The 19,369-nt window shown below is 38.8% G+C and overlaps 1 protein-coding gene across 1 annotated transcript in view; it reads right to left on the bottom strand.

Moving 5' to 3' along the window:
* Positions 1-13,667, bottom strand: part of apba2b (amyloid beta (A4) precursor protein-binding, family A, member 2b) — a 59,879-nt gene extending 46,212 nt beyond the window's left edge. Inside the window, exon 1 of the mRNA XM_035682078.1 lies at positions 13,539-13,667. The gene's annotated coding sequence lies outside the window, so the exon portion shown is untranslated. The remainder of the gene's footprint in view (positions 1-13,538) is intronic.
* Positions 13,668-19,369: the final 5,702 nt, after the last annotated feature.

The following is a 19,369-nucleotide window of genomic DNA, read 5'->3' on the forward strand; positions in this document are numbered from 1 at the left end:
ACCAGTCAGTGGTCATAATGTTACGGCTGATCGGTGTACACTGACTGACACTGATGTGGGAGGGAAGCATGGAAAACCCATATCAAACAAAACAATATTTGTTATGGACCTGATGCAGAGAAGGCATGTTAATGAGAATAGTGTGCAGACCTCAATACCTACATGTGTGCACACAAGCAAATACGCTTAAAAACAAGCTGACAGATACATAACTGACTTGTATGCACACCCACATCTCAGCTCATCAGATCCCATCTCCAGCAGGAAATCTATCCACATTGATCTTCCTCCTCTTCTCTGTCATGACAGGCAAAAGCTTACAGTACCCCGTTCACTCCAAAACTTTGCATAAGCTGTTCCCTAGGATTTTACACCCCGTCAACATTTTACAAGGTTGCTCACTGCCTTGCTGTCGTGACCTCCTGTTCCAGAGCAATAACTAAGCTGTCTTTGCTGAATTACAAACCTAAGGCACCTAAAGATGAAACAGAGGATGAAATGAGAGGGCACTGAGGCACAGCAGAGATAAACAAGCCACTGGCTGCTAACAGTCCAGTTAGGATGTCCTGACCTGCAGCTTTACTGTTTAGCAGTCAGTGTTAAGAGAAAACAGAAAACACATCCAATGCAACATAAACATTGCTGCAGTGATCTTTTTCAAGTTTTATCAAAGAATATGGTACATAATATTGTACGTAACACCAAGACATAGTAAATAAAGTAGCACTGTGAACACTGGAACAAGAACTTGTGTTGTTATTCTCAAATTATATTTTAACTATTCACATGAAACCCACCTCTATTAATTCTCTCATTAGTATTCCTCAGCTAGCCTCAACTCACCCGAGGCTGAGAGGTCAGCACAGACAGCTCCAAATCTTGTATGTAGGACCGAACCAACGGACTGTTTTTGAGCTTAGTGCTGACGTGTGGAACCTCTTTTCTGACCTTTGAAATGCCTCCTGAACTGAAATCACTTACGTGAAACTCTTTGATGCAGAGCTTTAGCAATCAGTTTAATGCAGTGTACAACATGTTCAGTATTGCCTGTTTATGTCTCTAGAGATGTACAGTACAGTACAAAAACGTTTACTGAATACAAACCCAAAAACGTACGCTTTTTCTGGAGGTAACTGTGTTTGAAAGTTATACGAATTTGCTTGATAAATTATTCAGGAAATGTTTGCTAAATTAGACAAAAATGCAACTTATCTATATTGCTTTAAGCAACTCCTAAATATGTGCCTTATTTAGCATAATTAGGTGTGTTTGTGTTGTAAAAGCTACAACACGTGGTAATGTGGGTTTCTCTACTATTTAGAATAAATCCTAAAGGCTCAATTCCTGATGAAACCCCACATTGATTGACAGCTCTTTCAACACACAGATTAACATTAGATACCACTACTTTTCATCCCTTTTCACCTTCCCACTGATGTAAGCATTATTCAGCATTGTTTTTACCCTGTGTGGGTGTGTACCCTCTAGAAGCGTGTGTACATTTAAAGGCTGTGCTGCATTTAAGATGAGACACCACCATATGTATTATGTCTACTGACTCTATATTCATAGTTAGCTGTTTATCTCTCAGAAAAATTAGAGCCATTTGTGAATGCTTAATGCAATTCTTTCCTGTCATTGAACACATTAGCGTGCAACAGATAACAGCCAAGATTATATCAGCGACTGTAGTCTTATCTAAATCAGAAGTTTGTATTTTGCTTACTCTGATATTTGTGTATATAAAAAAAATAAACTCTTCAGTATCAAATAACAAACCAAATACAATAAATGTATCTCTCCGTAACCACACTGAAGTCAACAAATCCCAGGTATTTTCTTTGGATTTTAAAGCACAGAGCCACTGTGGACATTCTGTGTTTACATGTACAAGCTCAATAACAACATACTCAGGTCTCCGATAATGACTGGACGTTGACATCCATGTACAGACACTCATTAAGACAACCACCACAGCCACCTGGACAAAGACATGTTGACTGTACTGCACTGATTTTCATTCAAATGTTATTCCAAAACATTGCAATGAATCATGGTAAAACATCCGAAATTACAGTAACTCACTGACAACAACAAAATAGATGAGATGAATACATACCAATTTGGTGGATTCCATTAGTTATTTGAATAGCTGATCAGCGTCAGCGTTCTTTGAGGAAGTACTGGCAGGTAAGGGGGTATATGGTTCATTGGCTCTGATTGGTTGAGTTTGAAAGCTCGTGATAGGCGGTGATAAGACAGATGGTTCATCCAATCACCTGCCAAGTACTGCCCTTTTCCAAACACACGTCCCAGATGGTTCTGTGTAGCAACCCATCTGGTACAGTCTGGTTATATCACCACTGAAGCTACCCTAGAAATATCTTGATGTATTATTACATCCTCCACGTTTGACCTCATATCCACAGACTAGCAAACAACAGAATGGGCCTACATGTAGAAACTAGATCCTTAATAGCTGCTTTTTGACAGTGCTAAAGTGTTATAGGATCTTTCCTGCTACAATACTGTAACCCAAAGGTTGAGTGACTAATAGCAATAGAAAGATGGCCTATATAACAACACTGCAGAACACAGAGGAAGGTTTGGGCCAGAGATATGAAGCCACATGCTGAGTTTGGTCTTTGATGTGTTACTGAGGTTCGGAGGCTTTTTATCTCATCCTTCACCCAAACACACAACACCTTAGCAGTGTAGATGGATGTCATCAGTCTCTGCTTCACTGGCTGTCTCCTCACACAACCTTGCAATCCTTCCTCGAGTCAGAAGGTTAATACTAATGTGCTATCCAAGGCTCTGCAAAAGCATTTGTTGTGGAGGCGCACCCAGATGTCTGAGGTTACATGAAATATACACTGAATACTGATTGTTCTACAACATTTGACATGTCAAAACAAATGCAGCTCTCTGACTATTACTGCAGATCTTCTGTAGCTGAATGCCATCTACACAATCCATTTGGGGAAACAGGTCAAAATGTATGAACAGATTTAGGTTTAAGGCACCACTGAGCACCATCAAGTGTTAAACAGCATTTTTATATCAATACTGGATTAAGCATACTTGATCCCCAGAGGAGCATATACGAATATATCTTCTCCAATCGTTTAAAAGAAGTTACAGTATTGAATGTTTTTTTTGTCCTCTGGTTTGCCCTCCTCTCTCTCTCTCTCTCTCTCTCTCTCTCTCTCTCTCTCATCTTATCTGCGTGGTCCCATCTTTCCCTCTTCCTCTCTGTCTCACATTGTAGATAAAACAACCATCTGGTTGCTCTCCATCACATTTATCACACAAATGATGAACAATCATCTGTGTTGTCAATCAACAAACATGTCTGACTATAGAAATAATGGCCCCCATGGCTGGTACTCCAAAGCAATTGAAGATTCAGCCTGATTTACATTCGTCATGCTTGAACAACAGCATGCTGCATCTTATATGGAAATACATTTACATCTGCATCTATAGACAATATTGTTTCTTCAAATAGCAGCAATCTCTCACTGTTGAGAAAAGAAATTTACCAGATGTGAATTTGTCTGTGCAGCCCAACAATGACAGCAGCAGGTGAGACTCTGCACATCTAAATGCTAATATCCTGCTGTGCCTCAAACAAATACGGCAGTTAATGAGCTGGCTTGGTGAATGCATCTTAAGCCTAAGTAATGACATAAGTGACAGCAAGCCGAGGGAGAGAAGTCAACTTATGACTCACAACGCAGCAGGAGGGATGGTAAAATTGGTATATTAAGGCCATGTATACACGCACTAGCACTAGCACTAGAATTAACACACACACACACACACACACACACACACACACATACACACATCACCTAAAAACTAACAACGTAAACTGTTTTAGTAAATCCAGAGAGTCCATGTTTTCTAATTAGATCCCATGCAAATTGAATACCTGCATCTTCCTCTTTTGTCTGCATAAATCTCAAAATCTTACAATATAAAAAGGCAGATTCTGGAGTGGACTGATGCAAAGAGACTGTTGACTCTCTACCTATGCTACCAGGGAAGTGCCTGCAAACATGGACAGGCACACTCACACTCATACAAGTTTGCAAAAGACATGAAGAGAATTCTAAGAAAGCCAAACCAGTTAAAGCAAACAAATGCAGTGTTGCATCTTGTGTACACTTGTGTAAGAAAATCACAAAGCAAAAAAAACAAAAGGACTGAAGCCTGTTTGGTCTGTCCTGACAGATACATTTGTATTTTAGAGCATGTAGGTGAGAGTAGACATGGCTGTTTGGTGACTCGAGCCCCACGTGAACAACAAAATAAGATCCTCTGATTAAACTTAAAACTCTCTATTACATGTATCAGTCAATACTGTATATATGCATGCCTCTTCCTTATCATGTCAACAACACCTGGCACTCCTGCAGCTTGCACTTCCAGTACTAGCATGTCCTCAGTGTATCTATGAGCAATCTATTTTGGTTGATACACTCTGGCTCGGTGCCCTGAAATGCTGCTTGCAGGTACATTTATAGTTTTTTTTTTTATGTTCTTGCACCCTGTTGTCCTGTAACACAAAAGTCATAGATCAATATTAGGGTTGGGTTCCATTTTGGATCCAGTTCCATTCTGATATAATACTCAAGATACGCTAAGCTCTTCAGCTAAATAATCTCTTCTTGCTCTTTTTTCAAAGGGGCAATTTTACACATGGTGATAAGTTTACTTGTCGTGAGGACTATTACTCATCTTGTGAAAACTGTTGTATAATGTCTTCTGTGGGAAGCACTTTCAGTCTGATAAAATAACCCAGATAACATTATCAGAATAGAAACACCACTCTCTACAATAACTATGCAAGTGGATGGTGGCATATTTAATCATTTCATATCTGATGCTCTTCATCTCATTATCGAATTGCAGTAACAGGCTGTGAATATTAAGTTTATAATAAGCCTGTCAGTCAAAGCTGTAATCTTTTCAAATGTATGTTTGAACTTAACTTTAATTACCTACAAATGTTTAAAGCTGAACCTAATCAGAGTCAGTAAGGGATCTGAAAGAACAGTGAATTTGATATTGGGTTCTGATTTGATAGAATACTATCAAACCTAATTACACCTAAAAACCACAAACTAAATCAACAAATGAGTCTAGATTTTAGTGCTATTTTAATGATAAATATAGCAGAGGGGATTTAAACATCCAAAGAAATGAAAATATACTAAAGGCTAGAGAAGAATTAATACAAATGTGATGAAAAAAGATTCATAGGCACATTTATTAGATGTTTAAGTTGTTCTAAGTTAGATCACAGAGGACACAACTGTGAAGGGAAAGCAGACTGATGTCATTCAGACTGATCCAGTAAACGAATAAGGTTGTTTCAATGCTTCTTTCCTTCCGTCTCTCTCCCTCTCTCTCTCTGGGTGTCGCCTCAGAGCGATTCTTTAGTGCCACCCATGATTAATGCTGCAATGAATGGGTTTCTTTTTCACCGAGCACTGTGGGAGAAGGGTTTCTTTCGTTCTTTCTTTCTCTCTCTCTTTTTTTCTTTCTTAGCTATTTTGCTTTCCTCCCAATGTGACCTGATTTAGTCACAGAGTGTGAAACTGATTTGGACTCATTTACATGCTAATGCCATAAAGAGAGGTGAAATGATGTGTATGCATCACTTCATTGATTCTGGCGGACACCAGTGTACTTGGTGGGAAAAAAATTGGTCAATTTAAATTATATAATTCACAGACTCAATAGTCATAAATTTAAATCAAGTACAACATAAAGGAACACGCTCTTCATGTAGTACCATTCCATATTTCCACACTGACAAGAGAAATATGTTGTTGGTTTATGCTAGAGGTAAAATAGGGATGGCAAAGTGGAGGATAACAGCTTGAAGATTTGTAGCACTTATATGTTACATGTCTCTTTGTGTCTCAGCAGATCAGTTAAGACCATATTCTCTGAGCAAAGGTGGTCTTGTCAAAGCTACTTTGTGATTGTAGTCAGATTGCAACCACCTGAATAGAGCTCAGCGTGTAGAAGAAACTACAGTGGCTGCAAAACTCCCCAAAAAATGCCAAAGGCCCAGCCTAGAGCTAGTGTTTGGTTTGTCTGTTCTAGGCTACTGTAGAAACATGGCAGTTCAACATGGCAGACTGCGTAGAAGAGGACTGACTCCCTCTGTAGATAAAAAAACGGCTCATTCTGAAAAAGATAACAGAAACACAAAGATTCTTATGTTCAGGTACACTAATGAAAACATATGAATATTATTCAGATTTCTGCCAATAGAGCCCCACTGGACCTTTAAAGGTCATGTTTGTACAGTAGCCCAGAACGGACAAAACAAACACTGGCTTTAGATTGTTTTTCACAACCACCATATTTTCTCTTGTATGCGGATGAAGCGAGGGTATTGTAATCTGCAACCACATCGCTAGATAACCCTAAACCAGGTCCATGAAATATATATATATTTCATTTGAAATGAGGACCTTAACAGTTCCAGATGGAGAGCAACATAAAGTTACTACATTTATTGCCAGTAGAGATCTGAGTTTAATGTTTTCTGGTTCTGTTTTTAAGTCTACCTAACTCTTAAGACACATTGTGGAGCCAAATATTAAATAAAGGCAAGTTAAATTCTTTCCTATAAACTGTGTGGTTTGTAATGTGCCCCATGTGGCCAACCGCAGCAGTGTCAGATAAACTGATACCCACTGATGGCGTCATGGTCATTAGTATCAGCTGTGTGCAGTGCAGGCAGCTTGAGGACACCAACAGCCAAAATAGATTTAGAAGAAATATGGCTAAATGGACTTTTAGAATGAAGTCATAAAACACTATGTTGTCTTTAGATAGGGATGTCCCAATCCAATCTCAAAGATCGCTGTTTGTGCCAATTAAGGCATTTTTTAACTGATCAGTATCAGCTATATTGAGCTTTATCAACCCGATCCTGTCACACAGCTGTTTATACTCACAAAGCTTTCATGCACGGTGCAGGCTTCATTAACTCTCTCCGCTGTCTCTTTCCTCCACTGTGCTAAGCTCTTTCTGTGTGTGAGTGGAACTCAGTGGGACAGGGGACAGACAGCAGTAAAGAGTTGACACAGCCACACTGAACACGCCACTCCAACTGCAACAAAAGCCCCGCAACCAAAAAGCCAAGTAATTAGTTAATGTAATACACGCAAAAGATGCAGATATGACAGAAATAAACTCTATACTATATAACAGACAGTTCTGTCAGGTAATAGAGACAAAGGCTGCACCGGAGCACCAAATACTGGAGAGAGTAACTCCCTCCAGACAGCATCAAGGCAAAAGATTATAGAGAGGGTTACAAATAAACAAAACAAAAAACATTAAGGAATAGCTTTGATGCATTTCTTGGTGCATTGCAGAGCTATTCAATTGTCAAGCATATACACTGGATTGCATTTAATAACATTAATGTACTTAAAGTGTGCACTATGCACCTGTATTATCCAAAACAATAAATACAAGTATCGGATTGGGACTTGGTATTGGTACTCAACATTAATTGACTCGGATTGAACCAGGTCAAAAATCTTGACATTAAAAACATTTATGTACTAATTGGGATGAGTTGCAAAAAGGAAAAGAAAAACGCAGACTACCAAAAAATGTGTAGTTAGTCTGTCCGTCTGACTGACTGACTAGATGTCTGACTTAAGTTTCTCTGTTATGAGCTCACAGAAAAATAAATAAAGATTTCATGAAAAGCAACAGTTGGGATGAATCTTCTGTTACATCAATATCCAGCTTTATCCAGAGTTCTGTCTGATAAGATAGTAAAATCAGCAGCTTTACTAACTGTGCAAAGAAGTGTGCAAAATAAGATTTATGACGAGACAAACATCGCAGTCAGAGACATTTTTGCATCCAATTTCTGTCAACAGCAGCAGTCAAAAAAAGAATAGGAAGCAATGGGGTATTTAAAGCAGCAGTAAAAAATAATATCATGTTTGTCTAGTAGAGGGGTGGTCAGAAGATATTTAGTACACTACCTGTGTGTATTGAGGACCTCAGGCTAAAGACAAGTCGCCCATTCGGCATTCATCACACTTGACCTCAGCACAGTGTCATTTTTGAACAGCTGAGGGAAAGTGTAAACGACACATTTCCTGCTGGGTAATCCTCAGAGCGTACACACTGCCCACAACACCCTCCTTCAATGCCATCAACTGTACACCACCCCCTGCTGCGCGATATTGCAAATTTGCGTAGAAGTAAAAGTGACCGCGTCGATTCCTTAAGCAAGGTGTTGAAGAAATGTCCAACAACGAGGAGTGTTTATGGATTCTGGAGAGCTGAACTTTTTAAAACGCAGAATGGATTTTACAGCAGGACCAAAAAGGAACAGATCAGAGAGCTACCTTCCAGCTATTATCTATCTACTATTATTATTATTATTTTATTATTATTATTATTATATTATTATATTATCTAAAATGAGGGGGAAAAATATTGAAAGAAAAAACAACATCCCCCGCACTGATACATGCTGTAAAGCGAGCTTGTTGGCTTTATCACTGCACACAGAATGATTTGCTTTCTCTACCTTTTCCTTTGTCTCTTGAAGGGAAACCCTAACATTGCGAAAAAGTACAAATTTGCATGCCATCTATAACACCCGGTTTGAATTCATCACAGAGGCTCCCTCCCTGAGAGAAAAAAACAAAAACAGTTCAAAGACTGACTCCCACATTTTAGACCTGTCACAAACAATGAAATTCGAAACAGTGCCCCTTAACCAATGTCCTGACACAGAATGTGACTTGGATTTCTGCATGTTTTCTACCTGTTAGAAAGAGCAATAAAGAACATGTTATACCCGAAAGTCAAAAAGTCAACGCTAAAAATAATGCTCTGCCTTTTAAATAACTGACAATAAGCCACTTCAGATCGATAGTATCCAGTGGATGGAAAGCTAATAGGAGAAGAGCTTCAGTTTCAAAATCAAAGTAATCTAGTGGGGTTATAGAACAAAAACAAGCATAGACAGTCAGGCAGAAACACAGATCAACCTTTCAAGGAAAATAAAAATCGAATGTGACAGTGCTGTCACCAAAAACTTGACATAAACACCATGATATCTGGCTGTCAATATTCATCTGTCAGTGATATCTAGAACAAAAGTTCAAGAGCTGGAAACAAGGCTGACCTTACAACTGGCATTCAGAATGGCACATGCGCTTTTATTTACGGGACAACTGACGGAAAACTTGTTATACAGCCTGGCATTTTATTGGTTATAGTTATTTAGCAATCATAATACTAATCTGACCGACAATTACTTAGACTCAGATTGCGCCAAGCTTACAATAATGAACATCCAGTAATGAATTTTCATATTTTGCCTCAATTTATTAGTTACAAATTTTGAATACAGAGTCGAACTTTTGTAGATGAATTTCCCATTAAGTATGTAATGTGGATATTTCATACGAGACAGCTCGTGCATCGTTCCTGACTATTGAGTCAGTTAGCAACTCCTGGGTAAACACAATTGTTGATGCCTGTAATGAAGGCCAACGTTGTTGAACCAGAAAACATTTTATTTCTTTAAAAGAACTGTGAATCGTAAATAGTACTGTAAAGATAAGTCTATAAACCCTGAGGAAAAGGAGAAACAAAACAGCTGCGGCAAGCTGAAAACCGTAAAGATTAAGTCCTTATGTGCAAAACAGTTCGCCAGAACGAAGCTAGTGCATGTGGAAGACGATGAACTGAGAGGTACATGGACTCTACAGAATTATAATTTCAAAGGTTACAAGTGCTATTCCCTTAAAAACACAACCAGCAGGGTTAGAAAGGATTTTACAATTCCAGTACGTATAGAAGTGAAACTACTTCTGATCAGCATCTTATACTTCTTTCGCCACATATTGACCACTTTAGCTTTGGCTGTAACAAAGTTCTTTGCCTAGGTTTTATCTCTAAATTTAAGCTCTTGAATAATTGCTGACTGCATAATAAAACTAAACAGCACCCAAAAAAGCACATACATCTGCCAAGGCAGCCACAATCGATTTTAAATAAAAAATGTTTACATCTTTATTTATCTGCCTATCCGGGTCCAAACAAATGAGTCAACAAATGAGCCGCATGATTAATAATATGTAATTCAATAACGCGATTCATAATATGTACTCTGATTTGGATAATCTGTAGTTTTGGTTTGTCACAAGCTGAGCAACAGCCACTGACTGTAGTGATGATGTCAATCCTGGAGATAAATTTCCTCCCAGACGTGAAATAATGAAACATCCTCGGGACATATGAACAGCGGCCGTAGGTGAAACCTAACTGGTGATCCCACAGCAATACGTACACGGACATTCACATTATAAAAAACTATTTGGTAATATCTTAGAGTGAGTCTGATAGGCCACAGAGACCAACTGATGCCTGATGACATCAATCAGTTTAAGCTCGATTTCCACTAGTAACGGAGCAGCCTGACCCTTTAGTTGTAGGAAAATTAACAGGACAACAAACTTAACTTGATAAAAAATATAAATATTGTTTTTGTTATGTATCAAGAACAAAGCCAAAAAAAATTTGCTACTTCCTTTCTCTTATATCATTGTAGCAGAAATACAACACTTGGGACTTTTCTTTGAGTGTTTATCCAGAGTAATACAAGCAAAATTATAAAAATAAATATCATCCTTAGGCTCCTGGGAAAATGATAAAAAAGTTCACTAACTTACTGAGATAGGCCTACACCAGAATCAATTGAATAATTAGTAAATCAACAATTTATCACAAATAAAAACATTAATCGGATGCAGTCTTACACTAAAATCCAAACAGCATAATGTAGTTGCTGCTTTAGGTTGGACATATGTTAGTGGTTGATTCCTTTGTTTTGAATTGAATTTACTCTGTAACTTCACAGGTAAATCCCCTCATTTGTAATTCCTCAGCATCTCTCTGTTTGCTGGTTAACACACACACACACACAGTGTGGTTCACAGCTTGTCCTCTACATGCTAAATCCTGTGTTGAACAGAAATTTGCTCGCTCTAATTGCTCACACAAAGCTTTCCTACAGCAATACAGTTGTCTTTAACAACACTGCAGCACCAAATCATCGTTTCAATTGCCTTTTTTTGCTTTTCTAACAATTTGATGCAACATGAAAATCAACACCCACCCTGTAACCCCATCTATGGATTTAATTATGTTGGAATCTTTTGTTTTTGCCAAAGGACATAATAGTATGTGATTATTCTGCCTCCGCCCAAAGCAATGATATGAGTGGAAAATGTAAATGTTAGACACGTGAAATCCATAGCTTACAGAGTAAAGCTTTTAAGAAGCTCTCATACATGATATTATATAATGGACAACGACAATTTCCCTGTGGCATTCCCATCCACGATGCAAAGGCAGGCTAATCTCTGCTAAAGTAATATTTCTGTTGAGGCAAACCTACTAGTAACGAGTGCGTGTGATCAATTGTATTAACAGGCTAATGATTTAATCACAGATTCCCAAATAGTTTTTATCTTTCATAATTTGTGCAGCAAGGATGGAGGCTGTTGCCCTATTCTGTTTCCTCCCCCGGAGTCCAATTTAGTATCCTCCGGCTGCAGCATGAATAAAATCCCAGCAGGCTGCAGGGAGGGTGTTTGTCCTTCAGTGCAGGTGCTAAACAGAAAACTATCCCAGGCTATGGAGCTGGTGAGATAAAGCAGGGGAGTAAAAGAGACATGCACACACACACACACACAAAAACATGCACTAGAGGACAGTGCAGAGGAAGTGAGGACAGACGTAGAGGAAAAGCAGGGAAGAGGAGTAGGAAATGAAAACTCAGCATCCCCACTTTCAACATAGCAGCAAGTCAACATGCTGGGTGCGACCTCCTAGGCCTTATAGGTTTCTATCATGGCTCTCCAGGGGCCCTTCATTTTGTCTAATAGCCATGCATTACTCTCCTCTATAGCACTGGTCATCCTCAGCTGCAACACAGCCATTGTTCTCCCCCCTCTTTCTGTCTGCTCTATACTCCCCACTGTACAAGCCAGTCATCCATCTGCCCCACCTCTGTTAGCATCTTTGTTTGCGTCCGAGTTTTACAGAAATGTTTCCTCGTGTTGTCACACAAATATTTCTGTGTGTTCATTTGCAACAACACACAAATTCAGTTTAGTAGAACAATTATAAAGGCTAACACACTTTTTTGGCAACATTGTTTGTTGTTACTAATGTTAGACGCGTGCAGATGTTCAAGAAAGAGGCTGAAATGTGTCTTTTCAATCACTGCAACATGATCGTATCATCTGGAATCATTTGAATTGAATAGAGGTCTTCCTGTAATAACTGTATCAAAGCGAAACCTATAAGTTTTACACTGCTGTTATTAAACCAATTAACATGTCGGGAAATTCCACTGTGGGTTTGGCACTGACTCCAGGGAAAATATTGTTGCTGCGAGAGAAACCAACAAAACAAAACCTGAAGCAAACTGTTAACATCACACAGCCCAAAGATATCATAAAAGTAGATGATGGCTGATGAAAAGCATTCTGCATGACTGGATGAGGACAGATGCTAAGGACATAACACTGTGCGATGCATAGCAGACCCTTTGAGCCTGTTCCTCCTGCTCCCTCTGAACAATGAACAGCCAGACACAACGCCTGTCAGCAACTACCATCCCCTGTGGCCGGGACTGGCACAGAGTGGCACACAGCAGGCACTAAACGATACACGCATCCTCCAGCAAATATAGGCTTCGCAGATAACTGCAAGCTACACACTGTTTTAGGTCTTAAGCAAGTTGAAACCAGTATTTTCAGCAGGGACTAGTATAGTGTACCATGCACTGTTTTTCAACTTCAAATCTTGTGACTGGCACCATGTTTGGGAGGAATTCAACTGAATCATTCAAGATTTAGACAAGTGTGGGGTAGTGACATGATGCATATTGAAGAGTGGATTGAATAAGCCATCCCCACAAAGGGGAACTCAGAGCAGCCTGCACATGCCCGAGGTGCCGTTTACTAAAACGATGCAGGAAAGGAATTGGACCATTAAGGACATCTAAAAATTAATGACCTTCCCCATCTCATGAGACACTAAGGGCCTATGGCAATATAACTACAATCGATCATTTTAGGCGTAGACTAGACTGCGCATGGATGAATCACCGAACATTTTATTTTACCAGAACAGACTTTAATAAAAAAAACAGCTCACATCTTTTAACCGAGTTGCCCACGAATAGGCTACATATAACCTAAATTATACGCCAGACTTTCTTTCTCTTTCTTTTTCACGGTCAAAGCTCACCGCCCTGTTGTTAACACTGATGCTGAGGACAAATCCACAGGCAGGAGCATCAGCATCCATCTACCGCTCCTCCGGATGCCTCAGAGGGAGACTACTACAGCCTCGCCGCGGAGGAGGGGAGGAATGGGAGGAAGGGGTTCATCGATGCCTTACCGACGATTTAACTCCTTTCTTGTGACAATTTTAAGAAATCCGCGTCCTACCTGGTGAATGTCATACGCTGGATCAAGTCACCTCCTGCTGAGATTTGTGAGGGATGGTGCTGGCTGGTCGCGCATCACTCAGTGTGTGTCTCACCGACAGAAAGCGTACGGCGCACAGAGCCTGACAGCGGCGCCCCGGAACGAGCATAGGATGAAAACGAGCCCACTGCAGTTGTCTGGTCCGTGAATACACCGCCTGCACGAGAGCCAGCTACCCCACCCGAGCAGCGCGGGCTCGATACTCGTTACTTAGAGGGAGAGTAATCCCGTTACTCGCTCGTTACCAACATTCATGATACCTTAGGGGGGAATATGGCTACTATCAGAAATCCAAAGTGTTCAGCAACCAAACACTGTGTTGTGGCTTTACAGTAACTATAGCTTTAACAACACAGAGGGCTGTCCTCACTGTATTATAACATTTAAACAACCAGACAAGCTGTTGTAGGCTACTGTTTATTTTTGCTACACTAACTTGACACTATATAATATTATAGACTATAGCCAAACCATATAAATATAATTCATTTGGTTTTAACCATGTTTTAAAGGTCCAGTGTGTAAAATTGTGGAGGATCTATTAGCAGAAATGGAGCATAATATTCAAAATTATGTTTTCATCAGAGTATAATCACCTGAATATAGGAATTGTTAGTTTTTGTTACATTAAAATGAGATTTTTTTCTTCTACAGAGTCAGTCATTCTGCCATGTTGAACCGCCATGAAGGGACAAATCAAACACTGGCTGTATTTACGGCCTTTCGGATTGTTCACGGTCACCAGAGTTTCTCCTACACACTTCACAACTCAGTCTCATTTCGCCAAATGATATTCAGTTAATTGCAATCTTCAAATTCACCACTAGATGCCACTAAAGCCTACACACTGGTCCTTTAATGCTGCATAGACATTTGCACAAGTTAGCATCATGGCTACATGATTATATTAGCCAGCTAGCCCATGCATCTAAGAGATACGCTAACTACAAGTCAAACTGAAAAATACTGCATGTTACAACTCTCACCGCATTATTAAAGAGATCACTAGATGTCCATGTCTCCACCTGTCCATGTGAACAGACTGATTTGATTTGATTTGATTTTTGATCTTCATCATTGCTTAATGTAAAACTGTTAACGAGGCACAAGGTTCACCTTTGTCATTCCTACAGGTTTAATTTGGTAACTTTATGTCATTCCCAGCATAGTTCCACACTGAGCAGATGTCCAATCAACCAGAGTCCATCTAGAAACAAATTGACAACACCTGTGTGGGTGTGCAGGGCCTCTAATAGTCGTTCTGAAACAGGAAGTCGGTCAGTAGCAAGACTTGAGCTGTAGGAATTTTTAAAGGGTCAATTAAAAAAACAATACAGAAAAACATATATTCTCACCTGTAATATTTCCTATGCAGCACATTTTGAGATATCCAGCTCACATTTCTCTGTACACCCTAATACAATAGAGGTGAACGGATGCTCAAAATGAAGAAAGTAGTTCCAAAGAAAACTGTTCTCTCTGAGGTTTGTGGATAGTCCAACAGTAACAGCGACGCTGTTTCTGGAAAGATGTGTCACTATGTTGTTTCATTAATTTAATTGTGATCATATTCATCAACTCTGTTACAAACTGTATTATCAACAGTGGATCAGTCTTGTTTATTGTGTTATCAATGCTACAACTGCATTTTTGCTTTTATTGTCATATAAGTTAAATTAAACTTACAAGTTAAATTCCTTCTAAAAAGCATCAGCCGAATGTCAGGTAGAGGCCAACACTGCCACCAAGTGGCCATGTATCAACATGACAGCTGAATGAAGCACAAAGCTGACAATCACAGATGGATGGGGCTGAAACCAGACACATTAAAGTGCCACAGAAAACCAGATTCAGTCCCTTTGTAAGGCACCAACAGAGAAAGCAGTTCTGATTTTATATTTTCATTAAACTAGTTAAGATATGGCCATAATCCATATATTATTTCATACATTTATTTATTTATTTTCTTCCAAAGAAAAGGGAATATTCATTTTAATATGTTAATAATTGCTAAAAGAGGGACAGGAGACGATTTTATTAGTCTACCATCTAACAACATAGTGAAACTATTATGTCAGGTTGCTAGAAAAAAATATCATTGTCAATTATGTTCCAAATATCATTGATTTTGTTGTTTTATCCCTGTGTCAAGTCATGTTGTCACTGCTGCAATATGTTAAATCATCCATTCAGTAACTTTTCTGTCTGGGAATTGGATATTGATATATATTATTTATGAACATTTAAAGCTCTTATTGCACTCCAGGGGGAACTCTCTTGCCTCTGCAAAGATTAAACTATTCAAGTGAAGCTTTTCTTGTCTTCTATACTTCCCCCACTATACCCCAGCAATAAAATAAAAATAGCCAAATGATAGTTTGTATGTTTTTATTCTTTTAATTTGATGTTGTATTCAGTACGTCACTAAAGGGGCGTCTGCTATTGTCAGTGCTGTTGAAATCTAAACAAAAATGTAACAAAACAGGTAAATACATTTATTGAGATAAAAAAATAGAAGATGACACAGGTGGTGCCAGCAGGGTATCAATACAGGGGATAGCATCCAAATGCAGATAACTGAGGTAAATAATTACAAAAAAGGTACATAGGTTTATGGACTGAGTGAAATAGGCCAAGGTCAAAACCAGGAAAGCAGTCCAGAATAGGCAAATGTATCTAGAAGGGAGTAGTCTAATAAAAACAGGTCAAAAGTCAAACAGGCAGGTTTCAGGTTTTCAGATAAACACATCAACACAGGCTAGAAATCACAAGTATGACACATGGCAATATTAACAACCAGGTAGAAAACAGTAATAGATGGCTGATGAGGGAATGGGTTGCAGGTGAGTAGTGGGCAGAGTAGGCCAGAGCTGATGAGTGGTAAGTGGGACCTGGTGCGTAGATTGGTGGGGCAGTCAGGTGATGGGGAAAGGAAGGAAAGTCTGAGGCCATCTGGTGGACAGTTTGAGGATGGCAGGTCTGGAGTACCAGTTTGTTTACTTTACTCTATTGACTGAATCAGAATTTAAAAATAAAAGCTGCTCTTACTTAATAAAAGATAACGATGCTCTGTGGAAAACTACACAGAAAAGTAAAATTGTCTCTTGAACCTTATCTTTAAAAGGGTATTCACCTTTTGTCAAATAGAAGATGTCAGACTTTCACTTAACTGCATATTTTATTTTATTTAAATGCAGGGAAAATGAATCAACTCTTTAAACAGTTATATACATATATACACACATAGATATCATACATCAACATATTTATGTAGATACAGTACATGAAAACATTACACATAAATGCTATAATAGTGAGTTTCTTGAGGAGCTTAATGGTGCATCCTACTGTGAATGTCCTTCAGTCTTCTTCAATCCTTTTATTGCTTCATTTGAACAACTAATACAGTCACTTAAAAAAAAAAAGTTTGGGGGAATAATGAATAGAAATAAAGTGGGGAGTGTCCGTATAGAAAAGGAATGGCTGATCCGGAGTCTGGAATATGTTGAAAGGAATGGTGCCAAAGTGACTTCCTTGATCACACAGCCAAGTTGAAAAGTTTATCTGGGAACAGAAACCAGACACTGACTGCTTTTATGATGTATGGCATTTATGTAAAGTATGTATGTGCATCTTTTCAAACTGTTCTCAGCACTCCCTGAGAAGGTGGATGCCATCTCATAGGAGAAGGAGTGCAACATGGTTGAATTGTAGCAATAGTGCAACAAAAATCACCACAGCTGGTCAGTATCCTGTTCATCCAGTGGAGAGAAAATGTTGGCAAAATGAATATCTCCTCTCAACCAGAGCCAGAATGTGCAAATCTACTCTTCCCTAAGTGCCTCCACCCCACTCCCGTTGACAAAAACAAGTGGCTGAAGCCCAGTACGCCACTATTTAATAGCAATTATGCAATTTAATTAGAACCTTGTGATATACTCTCAGCTGATATGCACTCATATACTCTTATTTGTTATGCCCTCTCCATCTAAAGGCTACCTGCTGGCTGGAAAAGGTGCTAATGAATAAGTGTGTTCTCTGTTATGTGAAAAAGAGTCCTCTCTCCCAGAAGTCTGCCATAGGAAAGTTCTGCAGTCTGATTCTGTGTTTAATGCCAAAAAAAACATGCCCTTCTGATACTTAGGGATGCTTGGCAGGTAAATTGTATGTTGTCCATACAGTGTAGTAACATGGCTCCGAAATGCTACCATTTGACTTGCCTATTAGGCAAATAAAAACCTGTCTAGTGACACTTCTATTTGGGAATATTCCTGTTTTACATATGAATCTGCTGCCTTTTTATTTGTTGGTGCCAGTAAACTTCCAGGCACTGGTACCACTAATGTTAAACTTTAGCTTCTAGCCTTCTTTGCCCACATCATAAATGAGCAGTAAACACAAAATGTATCTTCCTTCTTTATGCAGTTACTTTGGTAACAGTTTGTCAATAGTTGAGACCATATGAATTACTCAAACTATGCTGTTATGTGCCCTCTCCTGTGTTTTAGAATATGTCACTGAGCTTATGGACCTCCTCTTTAACAATGTAATTCATGGCCCTGTACCCTTTGTGGCTGTGATGAAAGCTGTAGCTGTTCCTGGACTCCTGTGCGCTTTTCAAAATATGAGCAAACTCTTGAATTCAAAACAGATGAAAGTGCAAAATATTTGGAACTGCATATATATATATATATATATATATAAAAAAAAAAATCTCCTGTTTGCCTGGCCAATGGAAAATTATCCAATGTCATGCAATGAGAGAGGTGGTTTAAGAAAAAAAATGTTCTCAAACTTTGAAATCAGTGAGTCAGTAAAAAAAACAAAAACGTTATGTAATCGTCATCAGCAGGAATATGACCACAGTGTACCTCTTAAGCCCCAGTGCTGGAGAGATGATGCACAGACAAGTCATTTAAATAACAAGATACATTTTTAAAAAAAATATTTTTTCAAATTTTATCACCATGTGATTAGTATGTTAGTATGTATGTTTCTTGACTAACAGTTCTTGCTTTTATATTTTCTACTTACTAGGTTTATTGTTATGCACAAAAACTGCAAAAGGCAAATTCCTTGTGTGAAAACCACCTTTGCAATAAACTTCAGCTATTTATTAAGAAATGTTCACATATCGATGTCTAATCTTGTTTTTATTTATCTCTGGAAAAGAAAGTGATCTAATTGCAGGTAAACAGCAAAACAACAACAACATTGTTTTACTCATTAAACAAGAGACAAACATAAATGCATATTCTAACTGAGGAAAAAGTTAGGACACCCTACCCCCTAATACCTAGTGTTACCCCCTTTGGCTGAAATAACTTCAGTGAGATGCTTCTTGTAACCCTCTACCAGTCTCTGACATCGGTCTGAGGAAAGTTTGCCCCACTCCCAGAGCTGCAGAACTGCTTTAACGTGTGTGATGTGTTGAGGGTTTCGTCGTGCATGTTACAGCCCGGTTTGCAAGTCACCCACCAGGCAGCATCTACAATTGGAATTGAAGATCTGGGGCTTTGACTCGCCAGTTTCCAAGGGACTTCATCCATTTCCATCATAAGATATGCAAGCACAGATCGACCTTTTTGGTGGGAATATTTACTAGGTAATTTTAGGTTGAAATGACTTCTGGCCATTGAAAGTTGGTGTACACAAGATTAGTCATGTATCTCAAATAATACGTCTCATCTCAGTAAAATAAACTACCTAGCTATACTAATTGTTATATCGTTTTGTGTAGATCTTAATTTCTTGTCTATATCAATCATAATAAATAAATTCAGTCTCTTTAA

The sequence above is a fragment of the Morone saxatilis genome, unplaced genomic scaffold (genome assembly GCF_004916995.1).
Source record: "Morone saxatilis isolate NCDOM2014 unplaced genomic scaffold, NCSU_SB_2.0 Contig11, whole genome shotgun sequence".
NCBI classification, from domain to species: domain Eukaryota; kingdom Metazoa; phylum Chordata; class Actinopteri; family Moronidae; genus Morone; species Morone saxatilis.